Below are 20,952 nucleotides of genomic sequence, written 5' to 3'. Positions count from 1 at the left end.
TGCTTCTTTTAAGTCAAGATTGATATTTTGAAAAATTTTACATAGTGGTAAACTATTTAAACATAAAAGCTAAAGAATAAAAAAAAAAATGTTCATTATGGTATTAATATTTTATACAAATGCATGACAATACATTTATATTATTTTCTTTAATAATTTGGAGTTAACCAATGGTAACCTAACAATATACAAAAAGGTCCATTTTTGCGGATGGAACAAGTAGATTGTTGCACAAGAGTTACATACAACGACAGTTTAAAAGTAGAATGAGCAGTTTTTCCATCCTTTAGGAGCGTTGCAGCAATTTCTGACGAAGCAACTGCTATTGCTATCTTCCCTAATTGTCTTATCTTCGCAAGTATCAAATTTGCAAGGAACGTCTTTCCAGTGCAATCTGGGGCATCTAAAAAGAAAATTTTTCCCTTGTTAGTATTCATGCCATTGACTATAGTCTCAAAAGCATGTTTTTGATCTGGTATTAATTTTGTCAGATTTTCATTGACAAAAGAGGTCAAATCATTTGTATTATAGTGATGTGCCATTGTATTTGTATATGTTGCATTTTTTGTCTGTACGAACTTGGAAACGTAATACAAAACGACTTAGGCTTTTATTATTTAATTGCAATAATTTATTTTCGATTTGTATCAAACCTTCGTTATAAATGTTTTCACTATAATATGATAAGGCGAAATCTTGATTTTGTTGTCTGATTCTGTGACTGATATCTTCACAAAGATCGTCTTTGAAATTGCTCCATAATTTTAATAGTTCCGATTGCTGACAAAATACAAGTATGACGACAACAGCTTTCTCAGTTGTACTGGACATTGCGAAAGTGATGCTTCTCTCAAAGTATTTTCCCAATGATCATCGTTTTCTAACAAACTTCTGGCATGACAAGCTGCTTGATAAGTCTCTTTCAGAACTCGTTTACCGGTTTTTAAGTACTCGAATGAGGTTGGACCATGTACTTGATGTAGCAACATTCTAAGGTAAAAACACTCTGACTGAGAAGGATATACAGTGTTTATTATACAACGTAGACGCTACCTAAAGCGGCATCTTTTTTTATGCCTGAATGTTCAACAACGTCCTTACCACGCTTCCTTCTTGAGAATTTATTATTGGCCCATGTGTAGTATTGAGGGACTTCGTGGTATAGAATTGTTTTTGCGAATTCATTTTCATTACAGAGCTCAATGAAAGTCAGCAATGTGGTTTTATGTGGGTTTTGGGTCACTTGTTCAGCCGTTTTTGTGGTAAAATACACCCTTTGGTCGTTTTCGAAGTGGGTGGTTTACTGTAAGACTGTGAGATGTCACTCGTGAATGGGAAATTCTAAAATTCGACAAACAGTTTCGGATATACTTATGTACCGGACATTTTTTTTATTTACGTCTGTTGTCTTTCTCTCTGATTCCGAAGGCGTGTTATGAACGCCTATACCTGTGATGTTCTGCTATATTTTATATTGTGTTTCTGGTTGTATCCGAAGACGACAATTTGTTGAAACCGTTCCCTGTGTAGCGGATGATAATCAAATGTTGTTTAATAGTTTATTGATTAAAAGAATACACTTTTAGAGTTGAATAAGAATATTATATTTAATTAGTTTTAAAAAAAATTTAATTTATACTACAAGCGACTTAAGTACAGAACTTAACTCGAATGAGTCGAGTTCAAGACTAAATTCTGACAGGACCGATACTATAGTCTTGTCACGCATAAGCAAAATATCTAAGATAAGACGCCTACATACAGGCGTTATTATATTCTGTAAAACAAGTGTTTCTATAGTCTCTATAGTGTTGGGAACAGCGTTCAGAAGGCTCAGAGCTCGATTCTCTAGCGTAAGCATGTACATTTCTAATATTTTGTTCTTCAAGCCGCTACGAACGCTCGATACTTGACTTTCTTGCACGCGATTACGACGCGTATACTCTTTGACTTGCAAGACGATTTTCAATTTCTGATGGAGATACTCCATCACGACGTATTTTTATTGACCTAGCCTGTTAACTATTTGTAGAAAGTTGTGATCTTGGTTTTTGGGCATTATAAAATAATAATAAAAAAAAAATAGGAAAAATATTTGCGGTCGCATAGCGAGCCTACCACGTGAGTGAGCCGTGGTCTTAATTTCTTAACATTGACATGGTCAAAACGACGTTCGTTGGAAATTCCTAGTGTAATGTATTGTTTGTGTGTTTGCGCTGATACTAATAATAAATATAGATCATCGCCACGACGCCGATAACAGTCGTACAATAGATTGTATAATATCTTCTTTATATATAAAAATGTCGTATCACGATGTGTGTTTGCAATAAACTCCGAAACTACTGAACGAATTTTGATAAAATTTGGTAACCATTATAATATGGTCATCTTAAAAGATAGAATAGTTTTTATTCAATATTTATTATTAGTTATATGAGGCGAGCGCCGTGAATATTTTGGAACGGTCGCGCCGCGCGGCAGGTAGCTATTGTCGTGGAAATTGATATTTATTTAATAAATAATATTTATAAAAAAATATTCCAGGTGAAACGTTCTAAAATGTTCGTACGCGCTGCCTGTCGTAACCCCGTTAATATAAAGCACCGCAATATGAACATTATTTGTTATTTAAGTTAATTAATTTGATGAACTTGAATATTTAAAATAAAAATAGTAGTAACACATGGGACGATAATAGTGTGCAATTTTGTAAACTCAAACTAAATTACATTTTGTCATTTCTAAAATTTTTTGTGGTAAGTACTTATGTATAAACTATTTTATGAAGATTTTAAGACTTTTTACAAGTAGTGTATTTCAGTTTTTAACTTCGTAATAAGTGCAGTCATTACATTATATTAGATAAGATCATGTAAGTTTTATGATTGTAACATATTTTATATGCATATTATCATATACTTTATTTAAATTATAATTTGTCTTATAATCAAAGTATTATACGTTTAGTGATATAAACATAAAGAGAAATATGATACAAATAATTTATATACAAATATTTATATACACATAATTACTAATAGATGTAATGGAAGTAAAGTTAAATAAGATAATTTTTGTTTCGTTAATAATGTTATTAAAACAACAGGATTACTTAGTTTTTTTCAGTTTTTCTTAATTATAAAGCCAAATATCTTACAAGATTTGCAAAATTTAAAATAATAAATGTTAATTTTTTAGACAAAAGATAAGAATCAAATATCACAACTAAATCACCGATATCACGAATATTGAATACGTATTAATGAAGAATTATTTATATGGTAAAATTTAAGAACTGAAACCCTAGACCTAGACGTAGGAAATGTTATCATGTACTTTAATTTTTTAATATTTAAGGGTAATTATTTAATTAGATAAATAAATGAAAAAAACACCAATTAGAAAGAATATTGTAATAACGTAATAATATTTGTGATACCTACACAGTTGTCAGTTGGCGAATTTTACTAGACAAACATGACCAGTACAAAAAAGGTTCTTTATGTTAAAAAACTTCATTATTAATAAATAATAAAAAGAATAAAGGAGCCAAAAGTGAATCCTGTGGTACACCAGACTGGAAATTAAATAGACATGATTTGAAATTTATAATTTTACAATTTTTGTTCTGTTTGATACGTAAGACAAAATCCACAATAGTACTATCAACGAATATTAATGTTATGTACCTACCTAGTTAATACATATATCTAGCATGATTTACATTATCAAAAGTTTTAGAAGTCTGTGTAAATAAAATTGACTTTTGAGCAAAACGTAAAAGCATCCAATATGATATATTTTTGGAAAACAAATTGATTTGTAGCCGTTTACTTATCATTTATCAATAATGACCGATGGTGAAAACGGGCGATTGTAAACTCCACCAGAATATCGATCAAGATAAAAAGGTAATAATAGGTCTATGGTAAACTCCGTCAGTTTTTATTTCTTACCTGTAATGGGTATATGTAAACTCCGCCAGGTTTTTTTTTTTACCTGGTCAGAGCTCATATTGCCACGTGTCTTCTCCCATTGTCAAAATTAGATCGATTCATTAATAATTTTATCTTGATATTATCTGAAATCAGGATTTTCAACGATGATATGGGCAAATTAATATAAATAAATTAGTTTTAAAAATGGGCTTGTCTTTTTTTAAAGCTATCTTTCAATATTCAGAGTGAAATGTGTAACACAAATTCTTTATAAGAAGAATCAATAATCAAACGAGATCTCTTTGAAATGTTTGAGTAATTCATGCTTAAAAATGTTTGTTGGCAAATATAAGTTGAACTAAATAATGTAAATATACACATTGATAATTTTTGAAAATTATTAGGAAGGGTCTTATAAAAATGTAAGTAGGTATTAAATCCGTGTTTTTATTTGTGATTTCTTTATAAAAATCTTTCAAGTGATTATTTGTTTTGAAATCAATAAGTTCAAATTATACAGTTTCTTGAAATTAATTTAGAAATGAATTTTCAACTATCCGAAATTAAATCATATGTGATTGAAAACGGTTTTTAAACTCTATCGATAATTTGTTCCAACATCTCACCAAATCAACCAAAGACCAAATTTGTCTGGACGTAAATAAAACAGTTTCATTTAATTTCTTGATACGTTTTAAAATTTGAAAAATATTGATTTAAGATTTTGCTTTAAATTTTTATTTTTTTACAAAGTTTTTATATCACTAATAAGCTCAAAAATAGTTTTTGAAGTTTAAGATTTAATTAATTTAAATTATTTGAAATATCGGTTTATAAAAGCATGATTATACATCCATTGTTTGTTTTAAAATTATTAATTCTTCTGCTGGTTTGTTTTTTATATCACAAATATTTTAATTTCCCTCCAAAGGTTAAAAATCATTTTAATACTTTTCATCGACTTAATCGACTAATCTGGTATTTCGCGCAACCATTTTTTAAGCTTCATCTGTTGTGAAAATATAAAGTTATTACCAGGCCAGTCTTATATTTTCAATATAACAATTCAAACTTTTTCACTTTTTCTCACTTCTACTTTAAGTCAATCCATAAAAATAATCAAATGCTTTAAGTCCCCATCCCTGATCATGAAATTTGCTAGGATTCGTTCTCGAATATTTTTTTTATATCGAACAGGTGATACAGATCTTATGCGTGTTACTGATGACTGCGTCATTGATCTTGGATCTAAGTTTAATAGTAAACTAGACCCTAGACTGCATGTTGATTATATTGCTGTAAAGCTTTACAAACTCTAGGGTTTATTATTAGGTTGTCCATAGATTTTCATCTGGGATTATCTACTAAGTCACTTTATTGTGCTTTAAAATTTAAATAGAAATGGTACGGCGCAGGTTCTGTATCCTTTTCTGTTATTATTAAGACAGTCGCATTTAACAGTGTCTGTACAAATTGTATGTTTACTGTTTAAAAGTTCCTGCCCGTATATTCAATAATACTATAAAAACAAATATGCGAGTATAATAATATAACCATAGACTTAAAGGAATAGACAGAACATTATATGTGATAACGCGTGCAAGTGAGTGGAGCTTGTTACAAGGTTCAAGTGTTGAAAAAGCGTGGGCATAATTTTAAATATTTAAATATTTCTATAATATTACTAATACGAGATATATTACTTATAAAAGTTATGAACGATTATAAAAATATTATTCATAGACGTAGGCTATGTTATTAGTAATAACTTATCAATTATTATAATTTAAATTTTTAAAACATAAAGAATACTATCATATCATCACAAATTACTGTCTTATCATTTAGAAAATAATAAAATTGAACCATCGTTTTAATTGGCTGTCTTCGGAATACTGCCATTTCTCTCACTCTTATGATAAGACTCTTGTTATCTCTCTTAATCCGTTTGGCATGACCACTCCTTCCAATCTTCGGGGCAAATGTTCAATCTATTTGATTCTACGAATAAAAGATATAACTGATGGTATTATGTCATATCCAACCTTATAAATTATTACTGAATTACGTTCATAGTTATGAAACTATAGAACTGAAATATCATTTTACGCGTACTTGCTCAAAATATTTAATTGCATTGATATAAAATATGTTGATTATTTTATAATGTTATTACACAAGATAATATAATTAATATAAATAATTAGTTTTGAAAAAAAATTTCTTAGATATATTTTATATATTATATTTAGAAAGCATTAAAATTTAATTAGTATAAAGAATAACTATGTTTGTCATTCAACAACTATTTTGATATTTCCATTTGTCCTAATTAGATAGTTTTATTTTTTTTTTCAATCCGAAAATTGGTCAAATGATTATTGATGTTTCTCTCCACTTGTCTCTGTCATTTATAACCCTCTTCATCTCCCAGTAAGTTCCTATCCGGTATCTTCCATCAATTGCTTCAAAAATGGGGTTCTGGGCTTTCCTCTTCCAGGTTTTCCTTCAATCTTTCCCTCTATTATTGTGATTATCCAAGAACTATTCCTTATTACGTGTCCAATCCATGCTTTCCTTCTCAGTCTTAACGTATTCCATATTGATTTTCGGGTATTCATTCTCCTGAAAACCTCATCATTTTTTTTATCTTTTCCGTCCATGAAATTTTTAGCGTTCTTCTCCAACACCATACTTCAAAGGCTTCTATTTTGGCTTTCTCAGCCTTCATTATTGTCCAAGTCTCTGCTCCATACAGAGCTACGCTCTACACAACTTTTTATAAGTGTTTTCCTGGTGTCCAGACTTATTCTGTTTGAAGTAAAAAGATTTCTCTTTTTATAATAGGCCTGTTTGGCTTTCGCTATTCTACATACTTGTATGGCTTTTCCCATCGCTTGTGATTTTGCTCCCCAGGTATGTGAATCGTTGAACTGTCTCCAGCGGTATTCCATCTAGAGTTATATTTGCATAAATCTGCTGTTTGCTATATATAAGGATCTTGGTTTTCCGTTGGTTTATTTTAATGTAGTGTTCTTAAGCATATCGTTTATTTTTTTGAGACGTTAGTTATGTGTTCTTCACTTTCTCCAATTACAGCAATATCATCCGCGAAACGCAACATTTTTAAAAGTATTCCTCCTATCTTTACTCCTCCAATATTTTCTTTTCTTAATTCTTTTAAAGCTTCTTCAAAGATACAGATTAAAGTAGGTGATAGATTGCACCCTTGTCTTACCTCCTTTGCAATTTTAGCCTCCACCTGGTTGTTACCTTTTTCAGCTTTTATGACTGCAATTTCATTGATGTACAGATTATGTATAATTTTCCTATCGTTATAGTCCATTCCAATATCCTCCAGAATCTTAAATAGTTTCGTCCATTTAACATTATCGATGACCTCAAAATCTGAGAAGGCGATAAACAGTGGTTTGTTGATTTTTATAATTTTCTCTATGATTATTCTTAAGCATATTATCGCCTCTCTAGTGCCTCTGTTTTTCCTGAAACCAAATTGGTCTTCCGCTATATTTTCATTTATTTTTGACCCTATTCTCTTGTGCATTATTTTTGTAAGAATCTTAGAAGCATGTGTTATGAGGCTAATTGTTCTGTATTCTTCACAATCTCTCTGATTTCTTTTTCTTAGAAATGGGAATCATAATGCATTTCTCGAAGTCTTTCGGAATGATGCCGCTCTCGTATGCTTTTCCTATTATTCTAAAAAAAATATCTTTTCCATACCCATCTAATGCCTTTAATAGTTCTCCGTTTAACCCGTCTATCCCAGACGCTTTATTAATTTTAAGTTCTTATAAGGCTATTTCAAATTATTCTCTTAATATAGGTGGTCCTGTGTTGTATCGCATATCTTCCGGCCTCGTTATGGATAATTGTATAGTGCCTGCTTGCTCGTTTTTATATAGTTTTCCTATATATGCTTTCCACATTTATAATTTTTCCTCTTCATCACTTATAACTCTTCCATCACTGTTTTTTTTAAAACGTTCATCTTGTATGCCTTATCGCCCATACCTTTGGAAAGGCAGTCGTCTACTGACAAACATTTATCATTCAGCCATTCTTCTTTTGCTCTCTTTGACTCTCTTATAATCATGTTTGTGTAAACTTTATATTATTTTTTGTCTTTATTCGATTAAGTAGGTATAGTAAAAAATCATTTGGTATCATATTAAGTTATTTAACTATAGTAGTTTAATTGATATAAATAATAACAATAATAGAATTTAGTAACAAGTAATATTTTTAGCTATACCCCTTAAAGAACTAAGTATTTTGCGGTTGTTGTTATTCTTTAAAATTTTAGAAATTCTTTTATCAACATCAATAAATTTTTTTCTTTTTTGGAGAACTATTTCCGGCTTCTAGTTATTGATAAAATGTATCATGTCCTGACTGAACCTTTTTTATATTGATGATTAATGTTCATAGTATTGAATGTTGTCACCCATTTGTAGATTCAGTCTTTTATTGGCTGCTTCAGCAGGGTTATTAGTTCTGTCTTCTGTATTTAGCACCCTTAAATGAACTTAAAAAGGATATATTACAATTGACAACTCGCCTAGAAGAACTGAAAACCGAATAGCACCTAATACACGATGAGGTTGATAATTTGAAGCATAAGGTATTGTGGTTCAAAACTTTTAACTTGTCACCTCAGGCCACTGCCACTGGGTGATTTATTCGAGCATGAATTTTGCTTGAAACTCTGATCTGGACCGTAGGACTCGAGCTGGTGAAGTTGGGCTGTGGATATCTTCCGTTAAAGGTATCCTCAAAGTAATGTCGAACTATTCAAGGAATATACAATATCCCTAACGACTAGCAGGCAAGAACCCCTAAAATCTTCACCTTTTGTACTTCAGCCGATGAGAGAACTCTACTAGGTGGTTGCAAAAATTTCCATTCTTGCGTATTTCTAGCTCCATACCACCCGGATCATTGGCCGGTGTAAACGCCAGAAGCCGCCGTGAGTGGGAGAGTTTAGGGCGGAGAACTGATGAAATAGAATGTCATCAATTTGGACAGGATACTGCGGAGCTCGTTCATTTATATTCATGAAAGATTAGCGTTCTATCCTTCGGCTGGAGTATAACATACAATTTCAAGTTTACCAAAACTGTCGTGAAAATTAGACTAAACTTGAAAATGTTCAATGTAACGTAGCATGTATAACTTTTGATTTTCCTATACTAACTGAAACATGGTTAAATGTTTCTTTTTTAGACATTTAATTGAATCTTATAAATCATGGGTCATGACCATTTAACCATGTTATACTCGTATATAGATATAAATATGTACTAAAACTAAACTGTTTATGGGGATTTGGAGTATTCATTGGTATACGTAAAGGTTTCTTATTTAAACCAATAATTGTTTCTGAAATCAATGTTAAACACTCGTTTGTCAATTTTTTTATCGGTGCCTTGAAGTTTTTAATTACCTGACCCAAACTTTGTTTCCGTAATTTCTAACAACCTCCATAATTTGCGGTGACTTAGACTTACCTCACATTAAATACATTTATTACATCGTGTATTCTTACTTTTACAAATACATGTTCAATGAGTTTAGAGGAGGTAAACAAGTAGATGTAATCTATACAGCTATTGCTAAGGCGGTTGACCCACTTTGATATTTAAAGTACCTATTCTTTTTTTCTAGGTTCAATTAACTTTTAGTTAATCACTTACAATGAATAACATTATTCAATACCAAGTCTAAAGTAGTTTACTCTATGTCTCACATCCGCAAAGTTGGAAATCTGTCTACTTAAGTTATTAAGAGTCGCAGCTATTTTCAATTCGATTTTTTTAAATTTTAATGCGTGACACGGGGGTGAGAGATATCATGCTCGACGTGGTGGAGGTGGTTTAGCACATAATAATAATAATAAAATGCACGAGACATTGTTGTGGGTATCACAGTATTTATTACGAAATCGAGAAATTGTGGCGTAATACAAATATTTGTAACAAAGTAAATATGCCACTGATGGTGTACTTTTAACACTTATCAGGTGTATAGCGACAATATAAAACGGGTGGTGTTTGTTTGGGCGAACGTAATAATTTTTATCAAAAAATTAATAGTCTGTTTGGGCGAGTGAAATTATTTTTACCAGGTGACAGATACGGATGTTATTATTGCTAATTATTATTAATCACTATTATAGAAAATAAGATTACGATTCAGTCATGCTGTCCAAGTTGTACATAATAACTAGAGCAGAGAAATTATAAGAATTGCATGTTTTATTCTGGGCCTCTATTTTATAGCAAACCAAGATATAAATATAAATCATAGACTCCCCAGTTGAAATCTAAAATTCTTTTTAGCATATTTTTGCATATTTCGTTATTTTGTGCATATTTCATGCATATTCTACATAAAAACTATATGGTATTATTATATACTATAATATAGTATATATACATTGTACACCACCCGATGCTCGTGTAAACTATGTAACTATTATAGGTACCCACATATTTTAGGTGGGCCTTCGGTTAATGCTATCGAATATAACTTATCTTTATTTTTATATTTTTAGTTTTATGTCGAAGTAATTGGCATTCAAGTATTTATATTAAGTTTTATATCAACATTATGTGTCTAGTGTCCACTGTCCGTCAGTATAATCTTGTTAGTATGGTGTTAAGTGTCGATCGATACGAAACTGCATGCCATTTGTTGTGTTTTCCATGCTTACATTTTTCTTTTAACATTTCTGCTAACATTTTGCACAATGCCAAAATTAAATGCAAATATATTTAACAAGTATGTGAAACAGTTTGGTGAAGATATATTTGTATGCTACTGGTTAGAGCCCTGCATGGACCGGGCTGGCCCAGCCCTGGCTTAAGCCCGGCCCGGCCCATTGGTACACCGGCCGGACAGGGCTGCAAATTTCTTTTAAGTGTACGGGTCTAAGTGGTCTTTGCTTTTTAAAATTAATTTTAGATGGACTCGGGTGTCAAAAACTAGAATAGTGTTGGGCTTTATTCGACCGGGCATTTTATATCAGGATAACGGGTTGGGTTGAGCCTGTATTCTGTAATTAATTTATTTTAATATTTGTAATTGTGAACGACTAAAAATGAAAAATGGAACTTATTGTATTATTTGGATTATTTTTGAATCAATTAATTAAATATATTTTAATACCCGTACTACGTGTTAATAGCTATTAGCTATTAAGTATAAACACTATACAAATACCCGATCTTTACTGGAAAGAGTGTTCGTAATCGTAATATTATAAGGATATTTCTATAAATAATAATAAATTATTATAAACTATAAATATCACTATCTAGTACCTAATAGTCATATGTCATATCATTATCGTTGTATGGCCATTATGAATAATAATAATAATTTTATATTGAAATATTACTATAATAATATAAATATAATATAAATATTACTACAATAATATTAGTTTGTTCATTAACGTCATTATTCATTTTTTGTTTGACTATTCAACATCGAACACGAACAGGCGAATAAGTAAGGTAAGTAACAAGTAACTTATTTTTATAATATAATTAATTAGTATTTAACAGTGGCGGGTATGTGCTACTCTGTTATTAGTATTTATTTAGTATTAGGTTTCTGAAATTATTAAGTATTCACTATACTTGGGCGTTGCAACTTATGGCTTGTAAGTTGTGACTGACGGATGTAAACATTTCGCCATTTGCATGTTCAAATAAACCTTCTAATATTAGTTGTCATGATTTTGTTATACATGTCTATAATCAATTCGTGTGATAATATTTAGCAGCAACATATTTTGTATTAACAATAAGAAATCTGAAATTGTTAGTGCAACTCATTTTGGTCGTCGTTATTGTTTCATGCTTAAGACGTACCTACTGAAAAAAATCTGATGTTAAAGGACATCACAACACTAAAAACAAGTTCGCTTAGATTTAAAGTATATAATAAAATATAATATTGAAATTTGAAACATGGGGTGGACTGTAGGTCTCAAACTTAAACACTAATTATTCAATGAGACACGGGCGTTTAAAAATATTCAAAAGACATCATAGAGCCGAAGTCGGAACAGCGGCGTATGTTTTACGTGCAAAAGTGTCTAGATTAACGAAACGATTTCAATCGCTAAATATAATATTTTTAAATTTTTTTTATGTAACCCGAAGTGTTATTTTTGTATTGATGACATAGGTGTGATTATAATTTTGATACACTTTCTAGTTTTTTCATAGTAGATAGGGTGTACCGTCAATTGCGCGTGATAATTTCAGCGCACGTTAATTGGGCGTGGAAATTATAGCGCATGACAATTAAGCGCATACGACATCTTGGCGTGCGTCAAATTAGCGAATACGACATTTTAGCGCGTGACATTTTAACTCAACAAAATAACAAAATAATACAATAAAAATACAGCAAAAAAAATATTCCACATATGCGAAGATTTTGAAAATCGACCTCTCAATGAGTACTTACAAGGGATAGCCCACAATTTGAATTTAAATAAATGATTATAATATGATGTTTTTTTTATAAATCTTTGTATTTTTTTTTTAATTTTAAACATAATTTTAATTTAAATAAGTGATTTTTAAAATAATGTAATATATAGGTAAGTTTAGCAATATTTAATGATATTTTTAATATGATTTTAATTTGGTATTTTATTATATGTTTAATTAATTTGGTATATTTTAATAAACATGACGCGCTGATTTGTCTTGCGCTGAAATGTCGTATACGTTGATTTGTCTTACGCTGAAATATCGTATACGCTGATTTGTCTTGCGCTGAAATATCACCGCTGAATTTTCGTGCGCTAAAATGACCGCGCTGAATTGTCATCGATCCAGTGGATAGAACTAATATCGGAAATTTCGTAAAATTTGATTTCGTATGGCGAATGGAAATACGATGCTGGTCACGAACTTATTCATTTTACTAAATTATGATTTATAATAAGTATGCAAAAACATGATAATATATTCAATTTTAAATCATACTATGGTATATAGTCTGAAGAACATAATATACTTGGGAATTGGGATTATGAAAAAAAAATTCTGAAATACTATTTCAAGTTATTAAAATCATTGTGTAAACTGTAAATCAAACTACTTTTAACTAATTTTACACGTAAAACATGGGCGACTGCTCAGTCATCGGCTCTTTTTTTTAACTTCGGATTTTTACCAAAACGTTTTTGATTGTGTTAACTACAATAATACACCAATAAACTCAAAATTGAAGTGTTGTGATGTCTTTTAAAATTAATTTGACAATTGACGTGCGTCGTACAAAATATGTACAATATTATATGTAGTTGTTCGTACAGTGTATACTGTGTAGCGTGTATAGTGTACCTATACTATAATAGACAATAGTGATTAGTGATTTGTAAATTGTAATACGCGATTACACTTGCATTATACTTAGATAAATATTAAATGAACACCACTTTTTCGTAAACCCGTTGTTTAATTATTCATAATAATATAATTATAATTATGTTTATTATAACCATTTTATAAGCTCCAAATTAGAACAATATTATATTCATTAATAATTTTAATTAATTCAACATTAATTATCACCTAAATTTCCAGTTTACTGTACAGTATATTATATACATTAACGTTATACACCATATTGTGCTAGAGAACAGATAGGACTGATGCTGGATACCTGAAGTCTATTCTTTATAGAACCAATATTTGTTTGCGTCTTCTGTTTTATATCATAGTATCACCTATTCTTATTATTATAATGTAGTCTTAAAAATAAAATATTTGATTTATAATTTAGGTAATATGGAAGACATATTGAATCCCCGGTGAGAGAGGACAAAAAAGTCATAGAAAAAAAAAATTAAAAGTAGAGAATGTTTCTTAAGTGGCGATACTTCAAAAGGAAAAAGTGACGTATGGACAGTATTTAGTCATGTGTTATATGCAAATACTGATAAAAGAACTGGTTATGTTAGCTGTAACAAATGTAAAATTTTACTAAGTAATTTACCTGGTACTGGTACATCTCATTTAAAACGGCATAAATGTGCAGTAGTTATACTACAAAGGGTAATTCTAGTATGGATGAGTTTGTGACAAAAAAAATTAAAATAAAGATTCCAGAAAAAGTTTCACATGATGCAATCGATGACTGTGTCAAATTTTGTGCTTTAGACTTGAGATTATTTGAAGCCATCGTCGGTGATGGATTCAAGTCATTATGACGTACGTTGCGCCAGCCCGGCCCAATAGAAAAAATATAGATATCGAATATATAAATATACCAATATTTAGCACGCCATTCGCATGAATTTGCATGACAATCGCCAGAATTCGCACGAGAATTTTTTATGGTTAAAAAACCGTTTACTTGTTTTTGCCGTTGCGCCAGCCCGGCCCATAATGGAACTTTTGCGAATTTTCGATTTTTGTACTTTTTTCGTACCAGAATATTTATATTAGCAGGCTAATGCCCTTAGTTGTCGAAGCCTCAACCCATAATAATAAAAAAAAATGCATTTAAAAATGCATCAACCCAGCTGGAAGGGACTTCATATCCAACAATTAATTTGGTTATGTTACACAAAGCAAAACTATTAAAGCACCTTCTGTTATTTAAAAATAATAGACGTGACGATAATATACTAATCATGTTAAAGTTCAACTTCATAACATTCAAGAGCAAATGCCTAATAATCCACCTGAAAATACTGTACAAACAAGAAATCTCAATTATTCAAACGGGGACATGTTCTCAGAGTGGGTAGATATTGATGATGGATCAAGTACCAGAACCAGACATACATGCGAGGATGAATTATCCATGTATCAATTGGAACATTATGAACCTAATGCAAATGTATTGCAATGGTGGAAGGAACGACAAATCAAGATTCCTATGATGACAAAATTGGCAATGAGGATATTTGCTATACCTGCTACAAGCGCGGCGAGTGAACGTGCCTTTAGTAATTCCGGACGAGTGATCGAAGAAAGGAGGACGTACTTAAAAGGGGATACAGTTGAGTTGATTTTGTTTTTAAATGATTATTATAAAAAAAAAAATGTAAATACAATAGTATGTAATTATAATAAATAACATTTACAAATATACAAGTTATTATTCTATGACCTATATACAATATAATATATATATTTTTATTTAAAATAAATGTTGAAAAGTTGAATACTTTATAAATAATTCATACATATATATTTAAGGACCTTTATCGATCCTGGTTGGGCTTTCACTGGGCCGGACTGGGCTGGGAATCGTATTAGATGGGCGAAGGCTGGGTGGGCTTCATTATATAATTTTAACTTTGGGAGGGCTTGGGTTTCATAAATTAATTTTTCATATCAGTTATAGACCGGGCTGGGCTTTAAAAAATCGGCCCATGCAGTGCTCTACTACTGGTACTATGCTTTATTTGGAAGATTTGCGATGTTAAAGTAAGTGTTGAGAAAAAATGTACAGTAACTCAACATATAAAAACAAATAAAAACGAACGATTATTAGCTCATCGAAATAAACCTGCAGAAAATAAACAACAATTTATATAACAGCCGTCAAATAAAAAATAAAAATTCTGTTTTTTACATGATTTATGCAAGGCTATGATGTATGCAAATATTCCTTAACATGAAGTTTCTTATGTTCAACTCCGATCGTTTCTTGAAAAATATACTCTAAATGACATCCCTATTGAATCTACGTTGAGGAAAATTTATACAATTTGTTGCTATTTAGAAGCTATTGATCAAATTAGAAAAGAAATTGTAGGAAATAAAATATGGATTTCTATTGATGAAACGACAGATTTGCAAGGGAGTTATAATAAGTTGTAATAAGCAAACGTAATAATCGGAACTCTACGGCCGCGCGCACATTGTGTACGAATTTGTTTCGTACGAAAACGTACGAATACAGGTCGTACGAATTGATTGCGCACATTGAATACATTTAATTCATACGATTTATTCATTTATCCATTGCCGGCGTACGAACGTTAATGAAATCCGGACAAGTTCGGATTGTTTTCTTACGTCAAAGTTACACGTACGTATACGTACGAACAAATCGCACCAAGTCTGCGCGCTCACATAGTATTTGGTAGATCGGGATCGTTCGTGCGTGTACGTACAAGTTCGCACGAATCAAATTCGTACGAAAACGCATTCAATGTGTGCGCAACTTACTGAAGGAGAGACCAGGAAAAATATATTTACTAAATGCTGAAGTTTTAGAAAAAGCCAATTTTTCTACAATAACTAAACTTTTTGACAGCTCAATGTTTCTTCTGTGGCCCGGCGGTGTTCTTTATGATGACATCCTCCTATTTTTAAGCATTGCTGTGTCATACATGAAGAAATCAGGAACTATCAAGGCTTTGTACTCCAAGATGATACTTAGGTGATACTAGGGTCATACTTTCTTCAACCGATCCATTATTTTCTGCTTCCAATGAGTTTGATGTAGTAGAATAATTATATGTTGGAATTCCTGACTAGAGTGATTGGGAACTAGCTCGACTATAACACGAAGTATCCACGTTTAAACTGTTTTGGTTGCTTATTTCTTTTGTCAGTTGATTATTTTCCATCTCCAATTCACTAACTATCCGTAAAATATCAATTTTCGCCTTTACTTTCAAAGCTGGGGAAAAATTTTTCACAGTCAACGCCATACTTTTGAAAAAAACATCAATCGGATCTTAATCATCGGCATTAAAAATTTGTTCATAATTTTTTTCCTCTCGCTATTGCCTTTATTCAGTAACTCACCAACGAATCATTTTATTTAACTTTTTAGATGCACTTTTTGTGGGTGGTAATTTTATTTTTTTCTGTTTAAATGTATCCACTTCTGATTCTTCTTGTTTGTGCCCTTGATTTTAATTTTTCAAACTTGACAAACTCCATCTGTCTGTTCTCTGAATCATATTGAACATGATACATGTATGGCCTTTAAAGTGTTATGTTTTATTAAAATAACAGCTGGGAAATATTCAAACTCTTCAAATCACTTTGATGCTTTTGAATAACTCGATTGTGTTAACCGCAGCATTTTTAATTTCTATGAAATATATTTATAATATAAACTATGTACCTCATGTCATTAACCCCATTCTCCACATTCTAAATCTCTGCACCTTATACAGGGTGTGGCATAAGGGACTCTCACATTTCCGAAGTTAATTAAAAAAAAACGATACAAGATAAAGAAAAAAAATTTTATTTTTAAAAACTATATTATATAAGGTTTTTTTAAAAATTATATCGTCTAAATGATTGCCTTGACGAGCAACGCACATATGGAGCCGTTCTCGAAAGTTTTCCATCACTTTCGCCAGCATATCGAGTGGAGATTTCATGACGGATGGCCTCTTTAAGTTCTTCAATGGTTCTTGGTCGATGTTTGAAAACTTCAGCTCTGAGGTATCCCCATAAGAAATAATCACATGCGCTCAAATCAGGGGAGCGAGGAGGCCATGTAATGTTTTCCCTTAAGGAAATCAAGCGACCAGGAAACATTTTTTGCAATACAGCATGAGAACAACGGGTTGTATGAGCTTGTGGCTCCAACCTGTTGAAACCAAAAGACATCATTATTTTCGTACTCTTCGATTTTCGGGCGTAAAAAGTTCTCCAATATCTCGTAGTACCGGTTGGAAGTCACAGTAACTGTAACACCACCCTCTTCAAAAAAATAAGGTCCCATGATGCCTACCGAGGACAAAGCACACCAAACTGTTACTTCAGGACTATGAATAGGTCATTGGTGTATTTTTAGAGGGTTTTCAGCAGCCCAATAACGAAAATTTTGTTTGTTCACTGTGCCAGAAATGTGGAAATGTGCTTCGTCGCTACTCCACACAATACCGTTGGTAGGCACAACTGTTAGGATTGCATTACAGCAATCTTTTCGTTTTCCCCAATCTGTTGGACTTAATTCCTGAGTTACCATAATCTTATATGGGTGTAATTTAAGATCACAGTGCAAATCATTATGATATCACAGAAATTATAGTAAATTATATTATAATTACTAATAGTAATTAAAATTAAAATAATTGTTGAACGTGTAATGCGAAACAGTTGTTACTTCAAACTTGATGTTAGATAGCCGCAAGCAGTGAAGGTTAGGTTATAACGTTATTACTTATAGGATTAAAACGTACACAAACAACAAACCTTTTATCGTAAATAAAAATCGTTCATAACAACACTCCTAAACCACCAGGTAATCATTTACAACGTCAACACTAAACCACCAGAGATCGACCACCAAGCAGAGTGTCGCTTCTATACTGTTCTATGATAATATAGAAGCGACATTCCTCACATCACTTCACTTTTTTGTTGACTAAGCATAACTTAACAGGTATTTGACTTAGAGACCCCGGACCGAGAGGGATTTCAGTTTTTAAGGCCTCAGATGAATTTCTACCATTAGGGAACCAAAGTTCCCACCCTCACATTTTAAGTTAAGTATAACTTGGCAGGAATTAAAGTTAAAGACCTCGGACCAAGGGAAAACCCTTCCTTATGTAAAGTACTACAGTTTTCCGCTTTAGGGAACGGGGGAACCCCGCCCCCCATTTAGGATTTTATTTTTTTGCTGGATTTAGGTCCAAGAAGAATTCCATCAACATAAAATTAAAACCACGGCTACCACAGGATATACTATTTGAACCCAAAGAAGACACCTCAGATTCAGACACGGATCTGGACATAATTATAATTTAACTAAAAATTAGTAAAAATTGTAAATACTATGTAAACACATAATTGTAATTGTAAATTTATGACATAGTAAAAATATTTGATGTATTGACACAATTAAATTAATAAATAAAAAAAAAAAATAAAAAATGTCCGGGAGGCAACTACCCCGCCAAGGTTACACGGGGTTTTGAGTTTATGATAGGATTTAAAGAGATTTTCTTAAATATTATTTTTTATTGATGTTAAGTTCGATAAGAAATTTAATTTATTTATTTTTCATTTTGGCAACGGACTGATTGATGTTGTATACACAGTGGTAGAACATGAAATTATGAACAGTCCCTTGCTTTTATTATCACTGCTAACTGTGGCTAAATAAATAATATACCATGTATACTCGTACTATAGTCGATGCTTGCATTAGTGTGCGTTAACATTATTGTCCGCATTCTCGCGCGCATCAGCTGTTTAGTAGCCTACGTGTGTACGTGTATGCAATCTTTGTATTTACGTGACTTGTTTTTGACTTCTAAGATAGAAGTTAGAAACTTATAACTACTAAAATGAATGAAGAACGGTGCAAAGAGCTTAGAAAGAGAAAAAAATAGTAAAATCAAAGTGTCTTAGAAAACAATAAACAAATATCTGACAGTGATAGTGATCCATTAGACGAAATCAGTAATTGTGAATTCTAAAAAAGAAAATAATGAATCAATTCAGAAAAACTGGCAACTTTCAAGGGTAAGATACTACGTTGATCATTTCAACATCCTGGTTAGGTTCATTAAAATTTTCTTGAGAGAATATTCGATTGAAATATTTATTTATTCATTTATTTATTATCTATTGATTTATTCACTCATTTACTTATTTATTATTTTTGATTTTTTAGATCCGAAAATTCTCGCGCTAACTATTAGGTATAAAGAATATCGACAAAAACAAAAATTTAAAAAACTATGATGTGTTCCAATGGAAGTCACATTAAAGAGAAAAATTCAAGCGCGTTAAGTAATTTGGTTACTTTCATTTATCTTTATTATCATTTATTTTGGTTATCTTTTTTATTCATTCATTCATTCATTTATTTCTTATTATTTTGTTACAAGAGTTCAAATGGCTTTCTTTAAATAAACTGCAAACAAGAGCGCAAACAATTATTGAATTTATGGGTAATAATAAAAATATCTCATTTATAGCTCTTAACGTTGAGAGCTTGCGAAAACATTCCATTGATTTAAACGACACAAAAAAGCAACTTTTTATTACTCTCAGAAACATGGTTAGAGGATGAAGAGCAATGTGAATTACCAAATTCCGATTGTATTGCTAAGTTTAAGCGTGATTCTGTTCGAGCAGGTGGAGTTGGAATTTATTACAATAAAAATGACAAGACTAATGTTGTAACATCGAACATGGATCTAATCCTGAAAATTTTTCACGATATGAGCCTAAGGTGTTCTAAGGTTGTAGATATATTATATTCAGCTGAGTGTCTGACGGAAAACGGTATACATTTTATCATGGCAGTCATTTACGTCTCGCCAAATCAAAAAATGATGATATTGCAGAATTCATTCATCGATCACTATTAGAATATTCTGAAAATGGATCTGTAGCGTTAAGCAGATGGCAGAAAGGCTTACATGGAGTCCCCCCACTCATTTTAGCCGGCGATTTCAAAGTTAACTTTGCTGATAAAAAAAAATCAGTCATTATTAAAATTTCTTTCCGAAGAATTTGATTTAACCATCAATAATAATCCGTTGGAAACTACAAAAAGATACAATACTACTATTGATGGAGTTTTTCGAGATATTAATATATAGAGAAAATTCAATCACAAACATACGTGACACATTCAGCTACCACAGACCTATATTTACTGTTATTAAGAATACTGATTAATTTCATAATTGATTTGTACTTTTATGATGATTATAAAATTATATACCATTTTTTCATATACTTAGAAAAAATTGATTATAATTTTATTACCATGCGCGCGATATATTTATACAAGCATTCATTTCTCTCTCTCTCTCTCTATTTCTTCATATTTTTCCACTTCTCGTATCACATGCACTGAACTTCGTTCCTACCGAGTGTTCAACAACATTCACACTTTTTTTTTGACGTACCATTTTGTTAATGACTTTTAATACATTTATGAATATATCATACTAATATTTAAATTGTGAACTCTGAAATGGTAAGAATTATATGTTATGAGGTTATTACTATAC

At 31.2% G+C, this 20,952-nt stretch overlaps 1 protein-coding gene and 1 pseudogene across 1 annotated transcript in view; both read left to right on the top strand.

The window, feature by feature from the left end:
* LOC107165895 (G-protein coupled receptor 158 smog) overlaps positions 1–20,952 on the top strand; it is a 52,412-nt gene that overhangs the window by 6,636 nt on the left and 24,824 nt on the right. The window lies entirely within an intron of this gene.
* On the top strand, positions 10,714–16,395 carry LOC149062046 (uncharacterized; annotated as a pseudogene).

The sequence above is a fragment of the Diuraphis noxia genome, unplaced genomic scaffold (assembly GCF_037042655.1).
Source record: "Diuraphis noxia isolate RWA-SAM2 unplaced genomic scaffold, SU_Dnox_SAM2 contig0001, whole genome shotgun sequence".
NCBI lineage: Eukaryota > Metazoa > Arthropoda > Insecta > Hemiptera > Aphididae > Diuraphis > Diuraphis noxia.
This window is presented reverse-complemented; position numbering and strand designations above follow the sequence as displayed.